The following is a 20101-nucleotide window of genomic DNA, read 5'->3' as shown; positions in this document are numbered from 1 at the left end:
ACTACCTGAAAGGAGGTTGTAGCGAGGTGGAGGTCAGTCTGTTCTCTGAAGTAACAGATGATAGGACAAGAGGAAACAGCCTCAAGTTAGGCCAGGGGAGGTCTAGGACGGCTATTAGGAAAAATTCTTCACAGAAAGGGTTATCAAACATTGGAACAGGCTGCCTAGAGAAGTGGTTGAATCACCATCCCTGGAGGTATTTAAAAGACAGGAAGACATGGTGCTGAGGGACATGGTTTAGTGGTGGACTTGGCGGTGCTAAGTTAGCAGTTGGACTTGATGATCTTAAGGATCCCTTCTAATCTAGATGGATCAATCACAGAATCATAGGGGTTCGAAGGGACCTTTGGAAATCATCTAGTCCAACCCTCCTGCCAAAGCAGGTTCACCTAGACCAGACTGGACAGGAACACATCCAGGTGGGATTTGAATGTCTCCAGAGAAGGAGGCTCCACAACCTCCCTGGGCAGCCTGTTCTAGTGCTTTGTTACCCTCAAAGTAAAGAAGTTTTTCCTCATGTTGAGATTCTATGATTCTATGCACAGATTTCATTCATTAACTAGATTTCTATCAAAGTTCATTTTACCGTATCTTTAAAAAATTGAATAATAACCAAGAATTATTCCTGAAAACTCATCTTTTCACTCATTTCCAGTGGTTACTAAATATTTTCTTTTTTATGGAGCTCCTCCTTGAAGATACGTTTACATACACACTGCAGTGCTATTATGGATACAAGAGCTATCTTCAAATTTAATAGCTTAGAAACCAGAATATCTTGCCATCCCAGAAAAAAAGTCCTGCCTGAGTCAATTTATAATGTCAAGAAACATCATGGCACTCCCGTCTGCTATGGCAAGGTTGTCTCGGACTATAAAAAACCTCCTTTTTAGTAAAGCGTTTATGAACAAAGCTGACATAGCATCACCTTCATAAAACCTGTTAGTCCTTTGTTCTATAGTAGTCCTTAGTACATGCCCCTGGAACCTCCTTGTATCCAGAAGAACATAGTGTACTCATGACTGCTATACAATTATTTAACAACTTAAACCCATTGCAAATCTGGTAAGCATTGCACTCCAAAGAACATCCATCCATATGCAGTCGCACTGTTTACACAGTTCAACTAGAGGTTTTTCTGTGCTTGCTGCTATGCTTTGTCCTGTATAGCAAGTACTTTTCCAATATTTTCCCCCTGCTTACACACATACATTTGCAATATTAGAATGCCAAACAGCATAGGGGAGATTTGAAAATTGATATGGAGTTGTCAAGAGAATTGTCTGAACTTTTGTGTGGGGAAAAAAAATCCTCCTCTTCTCCCATGTTATTTCCTATGATGAAGAGAGGTTGACTTCTAACTCAGTGATTAAGGCTCATTTGATCAGAGGCTCGTGTTACCATGACAACACAGAGGGATCAAAGTCAGTCCTGTGAAAGACAACTGAGCTGATGCCAGCCGCCCCCTCACAAAAATCTAGCAGAGCCTCAAGCGGTTCTTCACCACCCAAATCACGTCCAGGCTTCTCCTATGACATTCCGTTACCCACCAGGCTCATGAGACTGTGTCCTGAGCAGCACTGAAAGAAAGAAATCTCTGGTGAATAGGAAGGGAGGACTGCACGACACTTCATCCTTGTCATATGCATACCTTGCATTCAGTAATTTCCCTCTGAACACATTTTTTGTGAGTCACTTTCCATTTGTATTTCAAAATGGGTAGTCAGCATACTCACCAACTCTCAATGACAAATATTTTATAAGGATGTTTTAACTTACAGCTGCTTTCTGAGAGCCCTGCATCCACTTTTCAAGAATGGTGTAAGCTAAGTGTGGATACTGAAATACAATCTATAGAAATATTTTAGCAAGAAAAATGTAACTACCATCTCATTTTCCTAAAAACAAAAATGGAGATTACAATGGTAGCCTCAAAGTGCAAAATTATCCATTCAAATTTGAAAAGTATTTTCTTAACCTCAGCTTGGAGCTGAAATAAAACCAATTAGGTGTGTGTTACAAAGCAGCATGGTTTTGTTTAATTAACTAACGAAAAATTAACAACTTACTAAAGAAATTATGCAGTTTTATATTTCCAGAGATAAAATTCCCAGGCTTGTTTGTTGAAATTAATTAATCAATTTAGAGTAAAAAAAATAGCAGATATCTGTTGGAACGGGTCCAGCGGAGGGCCACGAAGATGATCAGAGGGATGGAGCACCTCCCCTATGAAGACAGGCTGAGAGAGCTGGGGTTGTTCAGCCTGGAGAAGAGAAGGCTCCCGGGAGACCTCATAGCAGCCTTCCAATATCTGAAGGGAGCCTACAGGAGAACTGGAGAGGGACTCTTTGTCAGGAAGTGTAGTGACAGGACAAGGGGTAACGGTTTTAAATTGGAAGAGGGGAGATTTAGATTAGATACTGGAAAGAGATTCTTAACTGTGAGGGTGGTGAGGCACTGGAACAGGTTGCCCAGGGAAGTTGTGGATGTCCCATCCCTGGAAGCATTTAAGGCCAGGCTGGATGGGGCTTTGAGCAACCTGCTCTAGTGGAGGTGTCCCTGCCCATGGCAGGGGGGATGGAACTGGATGGTCTTTAAGGTCCCTTCCAGCTCTAACCATTCTATGATTCTATGATTCTATGATAGCTCCATTTTATTTCCCTCAAGACAAATATTTTACTTTTATAGGCAACGTTACAGACACTAGATCATTTGACGTAACAATGTTTTGCTGCAGCTGTGAGTCCAGATATGTATAAAGATTATTTAAACTATTTGTTGGAAGTTTTTACTCTGGAATCCTTATCCATGAAAAGGACCATAAATACATTCTGGTAAACTATTCCTACCTTGTTTAGGCAACATCTCAGCTGTGTTCATGCCCAAAAATCTTCCATTTAACTAGTTGGATGACTATGTTAAGAAAAGTGTGATCTTAGAGAAAGCACCTTTGCAGAGACAAGGCAGAAGGTGCTGGCTGACAACAAGCTGACCGTGACCCAGCAGTGCATATTTACAGCAGTGAAGGCCAACACATTCTGGGCTGGAACAGGAGGACTGTTGCCAGCAGGCCGAGGGAGGTGATCCTTCCCCTCTACTCAGCACTGGTGAGACACATCTGGAGTGCTGGCTCCCCAATACAAGAGAGACATGGGGAGATCCCAGTTCACTGGAGAGAGACCAGTGAAGAGTCACGAAGATGAGTAAGATAAGAGCCAAGAAAGCTGGGGCTGCTTAATCTGCAGAAGAGAAGTCTCAGGGGAACCTTATCTATGTGTATAAATACCAATCAGGGGTGGGAGAAGGGGAGCAAAGAAGATAGGGAAAAAGGTGTGCTTCACTCAATGCATTATACGGCTGGTAGCTCTGGAATCAATAAAGCTTGACTGTTTTACTAACACTTGCAGTTTTCAAGGTAATTTGATAAGCACAATTAAACTTCAGAGATTTAGGCATCAATCACAGTACGAGACTAAATATACCACTTGTGAAGATACTATTATCTGATCTGAAGTAGAAATGTACAGGATCTCAGAAAGTCATTTTGAAAAGCTGCTAGGCAGCCAATTCTGACTCCTTTATGAATAGTTGATCTCCAGCTCAACTATCAGTGTAATTTAAACTTGCTAGATATGAATACAGTGGAGAATGAGTCATTCCCTTGTGTAAGCAAGTCTTTGTACCCATGCCAAGAATCTCAAAATCAGAGCTTATCTTACAGTTGTGAACCCTACAGAACAATTCTATTCTGCATTTAAATGTTGAAAAGAATAAAAACTGTTAAAGGACCAGACAATTATAGAATATAAAGAGAGATAAAAGCCAGGAAATTAATAAAGAAAATACAGGAAAGAACAGCAGACAAAAATATAATTTAAAAAGAAAAAAGAAAGTAAATTAAAAAGACCCACACGGGAAATTTAGAGTATTTAGATATGGGAAAAAAAATGATTATAGAAAATGCCACCAGGACACCGAAGTCATGAAACAGACAGGAACAACAGAAACGATGAAACAATATCATGAAATAAGAAGACACTTCATTAGAAAGAAAATTTGAAGAAACAAAAGAGGTGTGTAAGATTTCATACCAAGGAGTAAAGTAGCTAGTAGTCTGGAATTTTCTCCATGTTAACATCTGCAGTAGGGATCATTTGTTTGAAGCACTACTGTAGAATATAGATAAGATGGAGGACACTGGTCACTGGAAGGCATCCAGAACAAAAAATGTTGCATCACTAAAAAGCTGAGAGTACTGGCAGATGATTTTCAAAGTTGTTGAGATAAGCAAGCTCCCAACAGTGGCATTTGTAGATTTTGAACCCCACTGAAATAACTAAAATCCCACTGAAACCCCACTGATCTAGACAACCTTAGTTTAAACAGCTTAATTAGCCTCTGCCGCATAGGCTGCATTCTTACACACACTCCATATCCTACGACTCCATCACATTTCATTTCTGTCATACCAGATGGTGGTAAAGACATCTGGTTTAAACAATATGGGGGAGAGGGGAGAGGGAGGAGGAAGAAAAAAAAAAAACAAAAACAAAAAACAACAACGTTTCTAGTGCATCAGCTGTGCCAGGGCAAGGAAAGAATGGTGGACAGCTATGGTGGACAGTGGTCTCCATCACAGATAGATGACAGGCAGATGGGACACCATCTTCTTTCCGAAGTAGTACCGGATTACAATGTCCCTTAAACTGCTTTAAACCAGCCTTGCTTGTTGCTGCTAATGCTGCAAAAGGCAAATGGGTAATTTACCATGATGTAACTGCAACATTTCTGAAGAGGGCTGTAAAGTTCTTTCCTTTCACTGTGGAGGGGGGGGTACCCTCCAAAAGTTCCGTTTCTGTCTCAGTTTCTGCTGTTTAATCTAACTACTTCCCTTGCAGCAGTTGAGCGCTCACCAGCTCAGTAAATGGGTAGAACGGGGTTTGAGTAATGCATTTGAGTTTTCTGATCTCAGAGCTCTCCTGAGGCTCCCTGAGACATGCAGTGCAATGGAAGAGCTGGGAGCAGGACCACCTCTTCTAGTGACTGGTAGATGGCTTTGCCATTTTCTAGAAGTACATCCCATCTTTGTCCCACCTTTCAGACATTTCTTCTTGCCATCCAAACAAACAACATTCATGCTAAGTAGCTGCAAAGAACACGTCGCATCCATAATTAGATAATATAATTCTCACTGCAAGCTAATACTTCTAGGCCAATGCCTTCACAGAATGCCAGAAGATGTATGGAACACCATTTTTAGAAAGAGCAAGGTACAGATTCTCTGAAAAAGAGACTGAAAATAGTGGACCTGTACAGGACCTAAGTTCCCTTGATATATTCATCTTTCAGGATCCAGAGTGACCTATTAGGAAATGATGACATTTCCAAAGGTGTCTGCTGCAATGGCAGTGAGCTGCTAGCAATTGCCTCTGCTTCCTGGGTACTCATAGCCCCTGTGGTAGTTGCCTACAACTTTTCAGCCCCATTCATTTTATTGTTCTACCATTATTATGGGTGAAACAAGACAGCCCAAATGTCTTAAGGTCATCTAGCTCCCATGCCAGAATACAAAGCTCCTCTTCAGTCCTGGAAAAGAGTTTACTCCAAAACAATTTCTCTGAAAAATGTTCTTGTTTTGGAACAGCGTGTTTCAACTATGTTCTATTTCCCTGAAAATAGTCTAACAATTTTTTTGTGTGCTATTCTAATTGCAACTAAAAGACTCAACCACCTGTTATGCTTTCTGCATGTTTGGAATACTTATGTGAGGAATTAATTCAGCTGTTTCTTCTATAGTGGTTTGGAACCAGGCAGAAGTCCTACATCATCTCTGAAACACAACCACACAGGACATTAGTGTTGACATGTGTGGCCTCCTGGACTGCCATGCTTTGCAGCCCTCGTGCACCATCTGGCTCTTTTCACTTAAATTCTTTAAGCTAGGGAAAAAGGACTCTCATAGTCTTGCAAACCAAGGTGCTAGAGGAACTAACCTAAAACAGCAAGTCAGAATAAAATGCTACTCCTTTTTTCCTGAATGTTCTAGTAACTGGGAAAGCAGGAACAATGATACTGAATGTATCATTGGTGGTGTCAAAGCTGGTACACAACAAACTGCATAGGTCAATTTACATGACTCAAACCATATGTTTTCAGCCTTCAAGCAAATGAATGGTAACATCCAGTTACCTTTAGTCATGTTTTCAAGGTTTTCTATACAACTGTGACAACACAATGCTTCCTCAGTCTCTTGTGGGTTTGTTTGATTGGTTGGTTTTTATATTTTATTTTCCCTTTTTCTTAATGACAGGTGACAATTAGAAGTAAGAGCCAGGAGAGTAGCCAGTACACAATACCTCTATGTCTCTGACAGGGAAAAGAGAATGGTGTTTGAAAGTAGGAGTGAAGACAGAAATAAATGCTTCCCTAGTGATATTTCCATGCACGTTATCAAATCTTCCCCAGTGTATGCACAAATGCACTAAAAACTCATCCACATCTGTAGAGAAGTTAGTCTTATTTTTAGCATGGCAATTTACACAGTCTGAACAAGGTGAAAGATAGATAGCCACTGTCATGACGAGTATGATTTAAACAAACCTTTCTTGCCTTTGGAGGACTTCCCTATTAGACTGCAGACAACTGATAAAGTAGGATTTATTCTTAAATACCCCTGGATGTTGGTGGCGGGGGGAATGTGGAAATGTATAGAAAGCCTTGTTTCTCTAGGCACACTAGAGATAAATAGCTGCTAAAAGAATCTTTATTCAGATATGTCACTACAGGGAATTCTACATGCAAAAGGATGAGCATCTGTGCTGCTTCTGCAAACAACTGCATTTACAGCTGAGAAAACACTGCATTATTTAGGCCTTACTTGTCATATCACCAAATGTCTCAGGCCCTTTCCTCCCCACATCTTTCCATTGTCTTTACTAAATCAAGACGTTTAATTGCTCCTTCTGTTAAGCCTGAAAGATCATTTGTTACTTCCATCCGTTTTACAAACGTGATTCTTTCTAGCTGAAAAAAATTATGTTAGCATCCATTAACTATTTTAAGTATAAGCTGGTTTGTTCAATTCATTTTTCCTTTTTTTTTTTCTCTTATATAGTAATTGTAGAAAACTGATTAAAGCCATTCTCATTAGGCTATTCCAAGGAAGCAATTCAGAAATTACAGCATGCAGGGAAACCCACTACCTGATTTCTTTGTGGTAGGGGACCACACTATTCATACGGGCACAATCTGACCTTCTGACAAAACTGAAACAGGTGTTTCATAGCGAATTCACAAAACAAACCAAATCTTTCTGGGTATGAAAAGTCAGCAACCATTGCAAATCCAGCCATCTGGTACTGTGGTGTTTCAATTATTTCCTTAGCAGTCTGCTTGTAGCAAATGTATTAAATCGCAAAAAAGATGTGATACAAAAGAGGATTTGCAGAGAGCCATTATAGTGAAGGTGTCTTTTAGAGACTGTTTTAGCAATGGTGTGTATATATGGCTATGTTCATGTATACATAAGAATATATAAGGATTCTAAATCAGTACAACTAAGGGTTTTTTTATTGATGTGAAAAATGTCTTTATCATAAAGCCTCATGTACTCAATGTCAAGTAAATCTCCTTTGCAAGCATTTGACACTGTCCCGCATGACATCTTGGTCTCTAAACTGGAGAGACACGGATTTGATGGATGGACCACTCAGTGGATCAGGAACTGGCTAAACGGCTGCACTCAAACAGTTGGAGTCAATGGCTCAATGTCCAAGTGGCAGCCAGTGATGAGTGGCATTCCTCAGGGGTCAGTACTAGGACCAGAGCTATTCAACATCTTTGTTGGAGACAAGGACAGCGGGATAGAGTGCACCCTCACACAGCTGGAGGGAAGGGATGCCTTCCAGAGGGACCTGTACAGGCTTGAGAGCTGGGCCTGTGTGAACCTCATGGAATTCAACCAAGCTAAGTGCAAGGTCCTGCACCTGGGACATGGCAATCCCAGGCACAAATACAGGCTGGGTGGAGAATGGCTTGAGAGCAGCCCTCAGGAGAAGAACTTGGGAGTGCTGGCGGATGAGAAGCTCGACATGAGTCAGCAATGCACCCTGGCAGCCCAGAAAGCCAACTGCACCCTGGGCTGCATCAAAAGAAGCATGACCAGGAGGTTGAGGGAGGTGATTCCGCCCCTCTACTCTGGTCTCATGAGACACCACCTGTGTCCAGCTTAGAGTCCTCAGCACAAGAAGGACATGGACCTGGTGGAACAAGTCCAGTGGAGGGCCATGAAGATGATCAAAGTGCTGGAGCACCTCTGCTATGAGAACAGGCTGAGACAGTTGGGATTGTTCAGCCTAGAGAAGAGAAAGCTCCAGGGAGACCTTATAGTGGCCTTCCAGTACCTAAAGGGAGCCTACAAATGAGATGGGGAGGGACTCTTTATCAGGGAGTGTAGTGATAGGACAAGGCCTCACCACCCTCACACTAAAGAATTTCTTCCTGATATCTAGTCCAAATCTGCCTTCTTTCAGTTTAAAACCATTTCTCCTCATCCTGTCCTTAATAATAACAGACACACCATAATTTTAACTCATTGGACAATTGCATACAATTATTATTATATTTTTCTTTTCTTTTTAATTAAGTTTTAACACTTGAAGATGTGTAATACATATTTGCTTGTTATTATACCAACCTAACTAACATTTCTCTTAGCACAATTTCTTAAAACTTGAAGGGTGTCATAAATTGACATGGCGGGAGATTGACATGACCTTTCCCAGCAGCGCATGAAGATTCAGAATAGCAGGAAGATAAGACAGGGGTGCGATCTTAGCACCACACTTTCAGTCACTGGTTAGTCATGTGTGATGTTTCTGCTGGTTTTTACTAGCTCTTGCCTCCCTCTATAGTCTTTAGTCTTGGACTTAACTTCACTCCAAAAAAAATTTTCTTTCTTATAAATTGCACGTTAAACATTTAGAGAAAATGTTTGTTCCACAAAGACTCAAAATGTAGACCTCTGTCTGCCCAATAGCTGAACACAGCTCCTTAAGACAGCAGCTGCACAGGCTTCACCAAAGATTAACATGGACCTGACTGGTTAGGACTGGACAGGAGACACTGTACCCAAAGAATGATCATGTCAGGGCTATACTAACTCAAAATATCCCTTTAAAAGCTTTTATTCAGAGAGTTTTTACATTCTACTGCTATCAAGTTTCAAGTTTATTTCACTTTCAGAAGAAGAAAAAATATCTGTCTTCCTCTGGAGCTGAATTACATTTTAGAGTTGGAATCAAGCCCTCCAGGTAGGACAATTACAAGTATCTTACTCATTCAATCATACTTTAATTAAAGCCATGACTATTTAATGATATCTAATAGTTTGTGTTCAATACTAATCGTTGTTGTTTCTGAAAAATCTCTCTCTTGATAATGTAAAAGCCAACATACTTATTGTCCACACAATGTTATATCATATAATAAGCTAAGTTGTTGTGTTGTGTTGACTGTGAACAATCATTGATGAACTTTGTTTTTCTTTCTGCTGAAGGGCAGGAGATTTCTGTTGACAGCACTTACATTGGATACCGCAGGAGTGTTTCTCAAAGAATACTTTTTTACTGCTAATGTGTGTGCAGATTTTTCCAAACGGCAAGACAGTAGATGACTATGACTTGTCACAGTTTCAGTTGTATCTCAGTAGGACTTCTGAATGAGATAGAAACATAGCACTGTGTGTCTTCCAAAAGAAAAGAAAATAAGAGAGACAATTTATAAAATGCAGTGTAACTCTAGCATGCGATATTTTCCTTGTTTCCTCCCCCACAATGACATTTTTACTAACCCTCTTATTCTAAATGTTTTACATATAGCTTTCTCAGTTTGTTTTGTTTCACTATAAGCTGTCAGGGACAGGAGCAACTCACATCTGTGCTCCACAGGATCCCAAGCACACTCTTCACACATAACAAACAGCACCATGCCAGCTGTCTGCCTGTCCTGTAATGGGAGATAATTGGTATGTGCTGTTGCACTGTGGTTATTCTGCAAACTTTCATTTGCACATTTTAAAAGCAAGCTTGAACTGAAAACCTAGATCTGGGTCAGTGTATTTCTGTGAATCCAATGTATTTCTACACAGCTGAATCTCAAGAACACACATGAAAATCCTAAGCTTTGTTACAATTTAATTTATGACTGGATATTGGAGTCCAATTTGAAAAAGTGTATTTCCTAGGTTTAGATTCAATGAGTCTCTCTGTTGCTGTCGTACTGAGTGAGAGATAGCTACTTATAAATATTGGTAAAAGATGCCTGTATTACCATTTTTAAATTGTCTAGTTGATAGTTCTTTCAATTAAATCAGCTTATGTAGTTGCAGAGAAAGAGTACCTGAAAATTAAGACTTTGGCTAATGTTTATTAAAGATGCACTTATTCATCTTTTTAGGATGCCAGTCTTTTGATCTTCTAGTTTCACTTCAAAACCTCTGCTTATTAAACTGCATATGTTCTTCCCACTATAAGGTTTAGCATTTGTTTCTTTCTCTCTTTCATCAACTCCGACATTTTTTCTGAGTTGAAAAATGCTAATAATGCTTAATCAGCCAGGCAATACTGAACTTTCCCATCTAGATGCCATTCTCTACCATAGCAACTGCTGAAATAACCCATAATTCTACTGGAAATAGTTTATAAGAATTTTTTTCTAGACTATTCTTTTCCTGTAAGTTATGTGACTGAAAACTACTCACAGATAGAATTATTAAAATCATTATCTCTATGAGATATGCAAGTGAAAAACAATGAGCTAGCCCCCGCAACTCTTCTACCTTCTTTCACTTTGGCAATATTCCAAGTTTGTTTAGGCATTTTTGCAGCAGAAGACCAAATTTTGAGATCCTTATTCTGTCCCTTTCAGGTGAATGCTAACTGAACTCCATTGATAAACGTTTGATCCTTTGTACAGTCTTCAGTTTCATGTGTTTCATCTGTAGCATTGCCAGTTTTGCTCTTCAGGCAAAGTTATTTGAGCTGATATTCTGAAAAACCTGCGCAGGCTGTGTTTTCTTTCCACAGAGCCCAGGCTTTGCAGTATCCTTCCAATGCCATTTATTCCTGAAGCTGAGTTTGTTGTTTTAGTGAATAAAAGCTTTTATAAGACTAGAAGATTTCTAACATCAAGTCCAATCCCCTGGTATTATGGGTGATGACATTTTGTCCTGGTTTGAGGTAAAAGAGAACCAATTTTCTTTTCAGTAATTTTATTTTTCAGTTAAGCCTCTTCTAAGTCTCTGAAATTAATGGCGTATTTTTCAGACAGTATCTGCTTCCAGCAGAAAAGGTCTGGTGTTTATAGTGAATATCAAGGAACAGTATGCAAAGAGCCTCCTGCTTATACTTATTGCTATAACAACCAAGGTCAGCTCACTTTGTTATGTACCAAGTTGGAGGGCTGGAAGAAGAAGAGAGTAGGGTGGTTGCACCCATGGGGAAGAGCGGACAGGACAGGTGACCCAAAACTAACCAACAGGGTGTTCTATCCCATATGCATCATGCTCAGTATAAAAGCTGAGGGATCAAAGTGACTTGACCGTCATCCTGAGAGCTCAATACAGTTTTGTATATATTGTATATATTTCACTATTTTCTTATTAATATTGTTATCTTTTATTTTTATTATTTTATGATTAATATTTCATTAGTTTAGTCTCTTTTTCAACCCATGTTCTCTCTTCTTCTCATTCTCTCTCCCCTCCTCTGAAGGGAGATGTTCTTCCTTCTCTGAAAGGGAGAGAAGTAAAAGAGAGCACCTGGAGTTCATTTTAGTGGCCAGCCCAGTCCAAACCACAGCACATATAAAATCACTTTCATAAGTTGCTACTGGAGAGCATAATGAATGGCTGTGGTTTTTGTGTTCTTGTGATCCATAGCAGTAAGGTTGAGCTAATGAGTCCACAAAGAAAAGGTGGATACGTGAGTCTTTCTAAAGGATGCATTATCCAGAGGCAGAAAAGATTCCGCTTTTGATCAGGAAAAGTCTTTTATAATTACTCTTTTTTTTTTTTTTTTTTTTTTTCAGTTTTAGTATTTGAGATAGTAAGGTCAGAAAACAGAGCCAACAGTACTCATCAAACTAAACCAAAATATGCAACATAATAGAGATACTGTGGAGAATGAAGACCATATCCAAAACAATTCAAGTCACATGCAAAGATTTTCCTATAACCCTCTATACAGCAGAGATTAGATCCACAGTATCCTCTACCCTGCTGCTTCTCCACATCACCAGATGATGGTCTTGTGATATCTGGAGATGGCCAACATGAGCCGGGGTTTTGGTGTGCATTAACAAAGTAAATAGATAATTTTGTGGAAGAGAAGGTGGAGTAACAGACTGACAGAGGTCTGTGCAAAGGTTTACAGAGCTGTTTTAAAGAAGAGACAGGACTGATAGATAATATTGATGGAAACAATTGCCAAACTACAACTTATCGAGTAAGCATAACTAAATGAAACCCACTTTGTTTTTTGTAAGCATTTCATGGATGGTAAGGATTTCACGGATTCATTGTAGCTCCTGTGTTACCGAAGTGTCTAATTTATTTATATAATACACCTAAGAAGACAATTCTCTCCCCATTAAGATCCATTGAGTCTGAAAAATGTATTTTAGCTACTCAAAATGTTGACTTTATTCAGCAAGCATAAATATCTGTTTGATAGTTAAGTTCACCTTGGTTTAATTCTGTCTGTGTTTCCCCACAGGATTTCTAATTAAAGCCTGTACATATGTTTTCTCCTACTGAGTAAACTGCAGTATGGATAGCTACTCTTGCCACACAGCTACATCTAACAAAGATGCCAAAAACCAGCGTATTTTGCAAAACAACAAGCTCTGTCCGTGCAGCAGCTAATTGGAATTTAGGAAAAGATTATCAGGTTGTGAAGACTAATTCATAAAAAGGAACATAACAGAGATGATGCCAAGCCATTTAGAGTGCCGAGATGAGCAAGTGGGAAGTACCCTTTGGGTGCAGTAATTTGTTAGGTTAGTTTAAATCTTAAATTCTTTTTGTATCTAGAAATCTATGGACTAGATACATGGAATACATTAAATGGTAATAGTTGGGTTCCAGGTTTCAGCAGTTTCCATTGTAAGCTCCATGAAGGAAAATATGTAAACAACATAGATTTCTTTTTATTTAACCTTTACATCTACATATCCAAAGCCAAATTACCCAGCAGCACAGATTAGCTGTTGCGGCACCAGAAACAGAACAATATTTTTATGGTAGTCTGATACACATGCAGCTCTTGAAAGTACGAGCAAAGAAATTGCTCTGACCCTGCTCTTGAACTACAGCCTATGGGATCAAAAAAGAGAAGACTGAGGGAAGTTGCACAGTGAAGAATAGGCTAAAACCTGAAAATTATTTCACTCCAAGCCATACTTCTCCAATGGGATATGCAATTGAGAGGGGTGAACCTAAAGCTTGGGACACTCTTGCACTATCTCTGAGTGGGACAGTAACACTGACACAGCACCAGTTCATGCATTGACCTGTAAAACCCTAATCCTGGTTGCCTAAGATATCATGAAGGTCTTTTCTAAACAGAAGTAAGGGATTCTTTAGTTAAGTTTGGCAGCTAAGAAAAGCATATAATATAAAAGCACTGAATCTCTTTTCCACAACTCAGGCAGGGGGTTCTGGTACGGTGGGAATGGTTTTGAATACAAATGTGCAATAAACTACCAATTATGAAAAGAATCCAATTAGCTTGTTCTTGAACGCTGAATATTTGCCTTGCATAAATATTCTTTATTATGCACTTGAAGAATGGGGAAAGAGTAACTGTGGAGATCACAGGAGGGAGAATTTTTTCTTACTTTCAAAAGCAAAAACAAAGCCAAAAAGCTTTGGGGAAGGATTGGCTCACTGTGATGTGGAAAAAAAAAAAATGAAAAGTGGAAAGATAAAAGTAAGACAATGTTATAATTACAAATGTTGGCAAGAACTACAAACCAAGTCAATGTTACAGTACAAACACACTTTTCAGTGACTGTATATTTTATTTTCATATCAGAAAAGGTGCCTTGGTTTGAATTTAAGTTGTCAGTGAAATCCAAGTTTTTGCTGCTTCTTGGTGGACCTGCAAAATCAGGAACAGAGGTGGTGTCCTTATTCACATACTGAATTTAATGGTTTTATCCAAGTGTTAGATGAAAACCACAGGATTATGAAAAGCTACTTTGAATATTCTCTTTTAGTGATGTATGGTTTTGCACACATACTTTATACATCTTTTTCTCTTATAGTTTACCTGCAATATACCTGTTCTCATCACAGTTTCTTGTCTCTGAAGACCCACTTCTTTTTTAACACAATGTATTGAATAGCTTTCTATAAACACTGCCTGTTTTCATTTCCTCTCATTTATTTTCATTTGTTTGAGAGATCTTTCAGTACAGCTTGCCTTAATTTGTATTTTGAAATCTACTGTAGGTAATTGGAGTAACTTGTGACTAGTTCATGGAAATTAGGGAGCAAAATTAAGCACTCACATATTTTATTTGCATGCCTGGACCACCAATACTATTGTACTGTGTGCCACTAGAAAGCTACAACTACGAAAATTTACTGTTACTGAAACTTGGTGGGATGCATGTCATGACTGGAGTGTGGTTATCGATGGCTACAGGCTGTTCAGAAGGGACAGGTGAGGAAGGAGAGGTGGAGGCACTGCCCTCTACATCAAGAAATGAATAGAGTGTGATGAACTGGCCCTGAAAAGCAGCCATGAGCAGGTTGAAAGATTATGAGTTAGAATTACAGACTGAGGCACCAAAGGGAACCTTGTGGTTGGTTTCTGTAGTCAGGCTGCCCCATCAAGGGGAGCCTATTGATGAAGCCTTCTTACTCCAGCTACAGGAGGCATTGCACTCGTAGGTTCTTGTCTTGTTGGGAGACTTCAACCACCACAACATCTGCTGGAAAAGTATGACAGTGAGATGTAGACAATCCAGGAGACTCCTGAAGTGCATTGAAGATAAATTCTTAAGACAGGTAATAGGCAGCCCCGCCAGAGGAGTTGTGGTGCTACACCTGATGGTCACCAATGCAAGGGAGCTAATTGGTGACATCAAGATTGGAGGCAGCCTGGGCTGCAGTGATCATGCCCTGGTGGAGTACACAGTCTGAACTGCAGAGAAGGACTTGTGGGTATTGGTGGATGAAAAGCTGGACATGAGTCGACAATGTCTGCTTGCAGCCCAGAAGGCCAACTGCAGCCTGGGCTGTATCAAAAGAAGTGTGACCAGCAGGTTGAAGGAGGTGATTCTGCCCCTCTATTCCTCTCTCATGAGACCCCACCTGGAGTACTGCCTCCAGCTCTGGAGCCCTCAGCACAGGAAAGACATGGACCTGTTGGACTGACTCCAGAGGAGGGACACAAAAATGACCAGAGGGATGGAACACTTCTATGAAGACAGGCTGAGATGGTTGGAGTTGTTCAGCCTAAGGAAGGGAAGGCACCAGGGAGACTTTAATGAGGCCTTTCAGTACTTAAAGGGGGCCTAGACAAAAGATGGAGACAATCTTTTTAGCAGGGCCTGTTGCAGTAGGACAAGGGGTAATGCCTTTAAACTAAAAGAGGATAGATTTAGACTAGATAAAAGGAAGAGATTTTTTATGGTGAGGGTGGTGAAACTCTAGAACATGTTGTCCAGAGAGGTGGTAGATGCCCCATCCCTGGAAACATTCAAGGTCAGGTTGGACAGGGTTCTGAGAAACCTATCTAGTTGAAGATGTCACTGCTTATTGCAGTGGGGTTGGACTAGATGACCTTTAGAGGTCTCTTCTAACCCAAACTATTATATGATTCTATGACTCTGTTTTAACTGTCCACCTTCATGCTTGTTCATAGGGGAAATAGAAACTGTTTACTTTGCTTCCCAGTTATACTGAGCCAGCAACTGCTGAAAACTCAATAGTGCTTGCACAAAATAGGAGTAAAATCAATTAATGACTTAACAAAAAAAAAAATCTTTTAACATCTGACAAATTCAAGGGTTATGCTGTTTATCCCAGCTTTAAATGCCCGTCTGTAATTTCTCTCCAAGTGAAGCCTCAGATATTCTACCACCTATATTTTCAGGAAGATTTCTATGCTAAAACAGTCTCTTTTTTGGCCTCCAGAGGGACTGGTTAAGCTCACTAAATTCTTTTAAGACTTAATCAAGTTAGCATTAGGAACTGCATAAAATAGTGTGGTTACTTAATTTCTTTAAAATATTCATAACAAGGAGCTGATACTTTTGAAGTTTGTGGTTTAACAATTATAAGTGTAGTATATGGACCAAACTTTCAAAATTAGCTTTAAAATAGGTGACAGTAAATCTTAGTGTCTTCCTGGGTCTCTTTTCCATACAGTAGGAGAACACACGTATTGTAAAAACATGGAGTCGATTCTGCTCTACACCTGGATAAATCCATTTAGCTCCAAATGACTCATAGTGGTGCACGTTAATGCAGCTTTTGACCTATGAAGTGGAGTAGTGACAGGAAAGCATGTTATGCTGTTAAAAGCAAGCTGTATCTGCAAGGAACAGACTCCCTTTCCTTGTACCTTGCCACCCTTGCAAGCAAATTAGCATAGTCATTTCTACTGGTCTACACAGCCTGCAAAGCTGAGAAGCATTCATGATTCAAAACTGCAATGATATAGTGTTTTGGTTTGAAGTAAAAGGCAGCAAATCAAAACTTGCAAAGAGAAGCTACAGTGAATTACACTGCTGAAGAATGAATTTTACTGGTGGTGTTTGACAGGTGAGTATGAAAAAAATCACCCTCATAGATCTGCCCAGTAATGGGATAGATATGCTAGGAAAGGCATTACATTATGAACTCCCTGCTGCCAGCTTCTCCATATCCTGCAGGATTACATGAGAGAAGACCAGATATGCAGATATACAGATGAAAGCATCTATTTTATTATTCTGTAGGTGAATTAAGAAATGTAGAGGGATGGGCTTCCTGATTAGGGGGTTAAGTTAGTGGCTAGCACAGTGGATGATCTGATAATAACAGCCATGAAAGTGATGAGAGAGGGATATAGGAAAAGAATGGTAAAATAAAAAGAAATTATAAAAATCAATATGTATTTTCCCTTATATTGAAACAATTTCGGTTTTGCACGCAGAATTTCTAGCTCTTCAAAAACAATTTCCTGAAAATCTAGAGTACCTAAATTATGCTTTCTCTTAGCCAAAAGTGTTGTAATACGACAGAAAAGTAGAAAAAGGTTTTCAAATTCATTCATTTCTTAAATACCTCATAGCAATGAAATACATGAGGAAGGCAGCACAGGAGTAGATAGCAGTGCCAATAGGACGGTAAGCATCATAAAGGAAGTAACAGTTTTAAATTTAAATAAATATTCTCCCTAAGAGAGTGAAGAATTGTTTGAGCAGTCTGGCAATTGAAGCAGGAAGGTTTTTGCTAAGCAGGGAACCATACTCTCATTTCTTTATCCTGGCTTCTACCTACTTGGTCACTGTGCTGACTTTTTTCAGCTCATTTTATCACGGTGATTAAAGTCTACAAAGGGAGATGGTAAAGCCCAGTTCTCTGCTGACCTTCTGTGCTCACACGAAGGCCAGCACTCAGTGAAATGTGCACATAGACAGCAGATAGAAGTGTTGTGCCCAGCCACTAAGCAGTACGGTTAGATGCTGAACTTCGCCTTATATGGTATAAGAGGCAGTTAGCGATTCAGGATAGCAGTGCTCTACACCATCAAACAGTGCCCATAAGAAATGTCAGAAGTAAGCCAGTTTCCACTAGTTTTTTGCATGTTCTGCTCACCTCACCGTTGAGGCAGGCACTTGCAAAACTAGAGCTTAAAGCTAGAGTCTGGATCAGCAGCTTCAGTTGTCATATTCTCATACAGATAATGCATATCTTTTACCTTGGACAATATCAATGAGAAAAGAGAAATAATCCAGAGACTCTCTGGTCTCAGCCTCTGGTCTGACCTTACTTCTCAGGTTGAAAGAATCAGGCAAAGATGCCAAACCAGTTAGCTCAGTCTGAAGAAGACCCAGTGAGGAGGCTCTACAGGTTTAACAGGTCCAATAACACAACTGTAGATATGCTAGAAACTCTCTGCACAAAGCTTCAAGCATTTTTTACTTTGTAAAGCACCAGTCAGGTATTTCCTTGCTTTATTTTTCTGAACGTGTGTGCTCTTAAATTCCATTTCCATGAGCTAACTGGTTTATTTAATGCCTTCCTAAACTCAGTTAAAGCATTTGGCCCACTGTGTTTCCTTGGAAATTAAACTGTTAAAAATTTCATAAAGGTAAAACCAAAAGAGTTCACTTGTCTGTTTAAAAGCTTTAGGTTTCATCTATATGAGTTTCCTGTTACTGTTCTGTACACAGCTTATTTTGCTTCTCCACCCATCTCCTTGCATATCTTTACTTTCTGTTAAAACTGAAATTTGTGGCTGTCTGGTACAGATTCAAGAAGTGGCACAATACATGTGTTATCTAAAAAGGTGATGCTATATAATCTCAATCAATTTTACCTAATGGCAATTTGCAATGTCAGGAAAGTGTCTGACCTCTGAAGCTATTCTGAAGTACAAAGTCAGATGTTCAAAAAGAAAAATAGTTCATCTAATATTCAGTCCATTTCTACTAGAGAAAAACAGACTGGCAAGGCTTCTGTACAGTATGAAATAAAAAAGCTTAGTATTGTTTAGATTATAGAGGAGACATACAAGGAAGTCATTATAAAGTTATACAGAATAAGCAGTGGAACCAGAAAGCTAAGTGAGAACTTTCTTCACTTAATCATAGAATCATCCAGGTTGGAAGAGACCCTTGGGATCATCGAGTCCAACCATCTACCCTACACTACAAAGTTCTTCCCTATATCATATCCCCCAACACCATATCTAAACGTCTCTTAAACACATCCAGGGATGGTGACTCAACCACCTCCCTGGGCAGCCTATTCCAATGCCCGACCACTCTTTCTGTGAAAAATTCTTTCCTAATGTTCAGTCTAAACCTACCCTGTTGGAGCTTGAAGCCATTCCCTCTTGTTCTGTCATTAATTACCTGTGCGAAGAGACCAGCACCAACCTCTCTACAGTGTCCTTTCAAGTAGTTGTAGAGAGTGATAAGGTCTCCCCTCAGCATCCTCTTCCTCATACTAAACAGTCCCAGCTCCTTCAACCGCTCTTCATATGATTTGTTTTCCAGGCCCTTCACCAGCTTCGTTGCCCTCCTCTGCACTCGCTCCAGCACCTCGATATCTCTCTTGTATTGAGGTGCCCAAAACTGGACACAATACTCCAGGTGTGGCCTCACCAGTGCTGAGTACAGGGGCACAATCACCTCCCTACTTCTGCTGGTCACGCTATTTCTAATACAAGCCAGGATGCTGTTGGCTTTCTTGGCCACCTGGGCACACTGCCAGCTCATATTCAGCCGCTTGTCAATTAGAACCCCCAGGTCTCTTTCTTCCAGGCAGCTTTCCAACCACACTTCCCCAAGCCTGTAGCGCTGCTTGGGGTTGTTGTGGCCCAAGTGCAGAACCTGGCACTTGCCCTTGTTGAAACTCATACCATTGATGTTGGCCCAATGATCCAATCTATCTAGGTCTCTCTGTAGAGCTTCCCTATCCTCCTGGGAATCAACACTCCTGCTTAGCTTGGTGTCATCTGCGAACTTGCTGATGATACACCCTATGTCCTTGTCGAGATCATCAATAAAGACATTAAACAGAAATGGTCCTAACACTGAGCCCTGAGGCACACCACTTGTGACCAGCCACCAGCTGGATTTAAATCCATTGAGCACCACTCTTTGGGACCTTCCAGTCAGCCATTGCTTGACCCAGCGGATCGTATGCTCATCCAGGCTGTGTGAAGCCAGTTTTTCCACAAGAATTGTATGGGGAACAGTATCGAATGCTTTTCGAAAGTCCAGGTATACAATATCAACAGCCTTTCCCTCATCCAATAATCTGGTTATCTTGTCATAGAAGGAGATCAGGTTCGTCTGGCAGGACCTGCCTTCTATA

This window comes from Numenius arquata, chromosome 4 (genome assembly GCF_964106895.1).
Source record: "Numenius arquata chromosome 4, bNumArq3.hap1.1, whole genome shotgun sequence".
Taxonomy (NCBI): Eukaryota; Metazoa; Chordata; class Aves; order Charadriiformes; family Scolopacidae; genus Numenius; species Numenius arquata.
Note: the sequence above shows the minus strand (reverse complement) of the source record.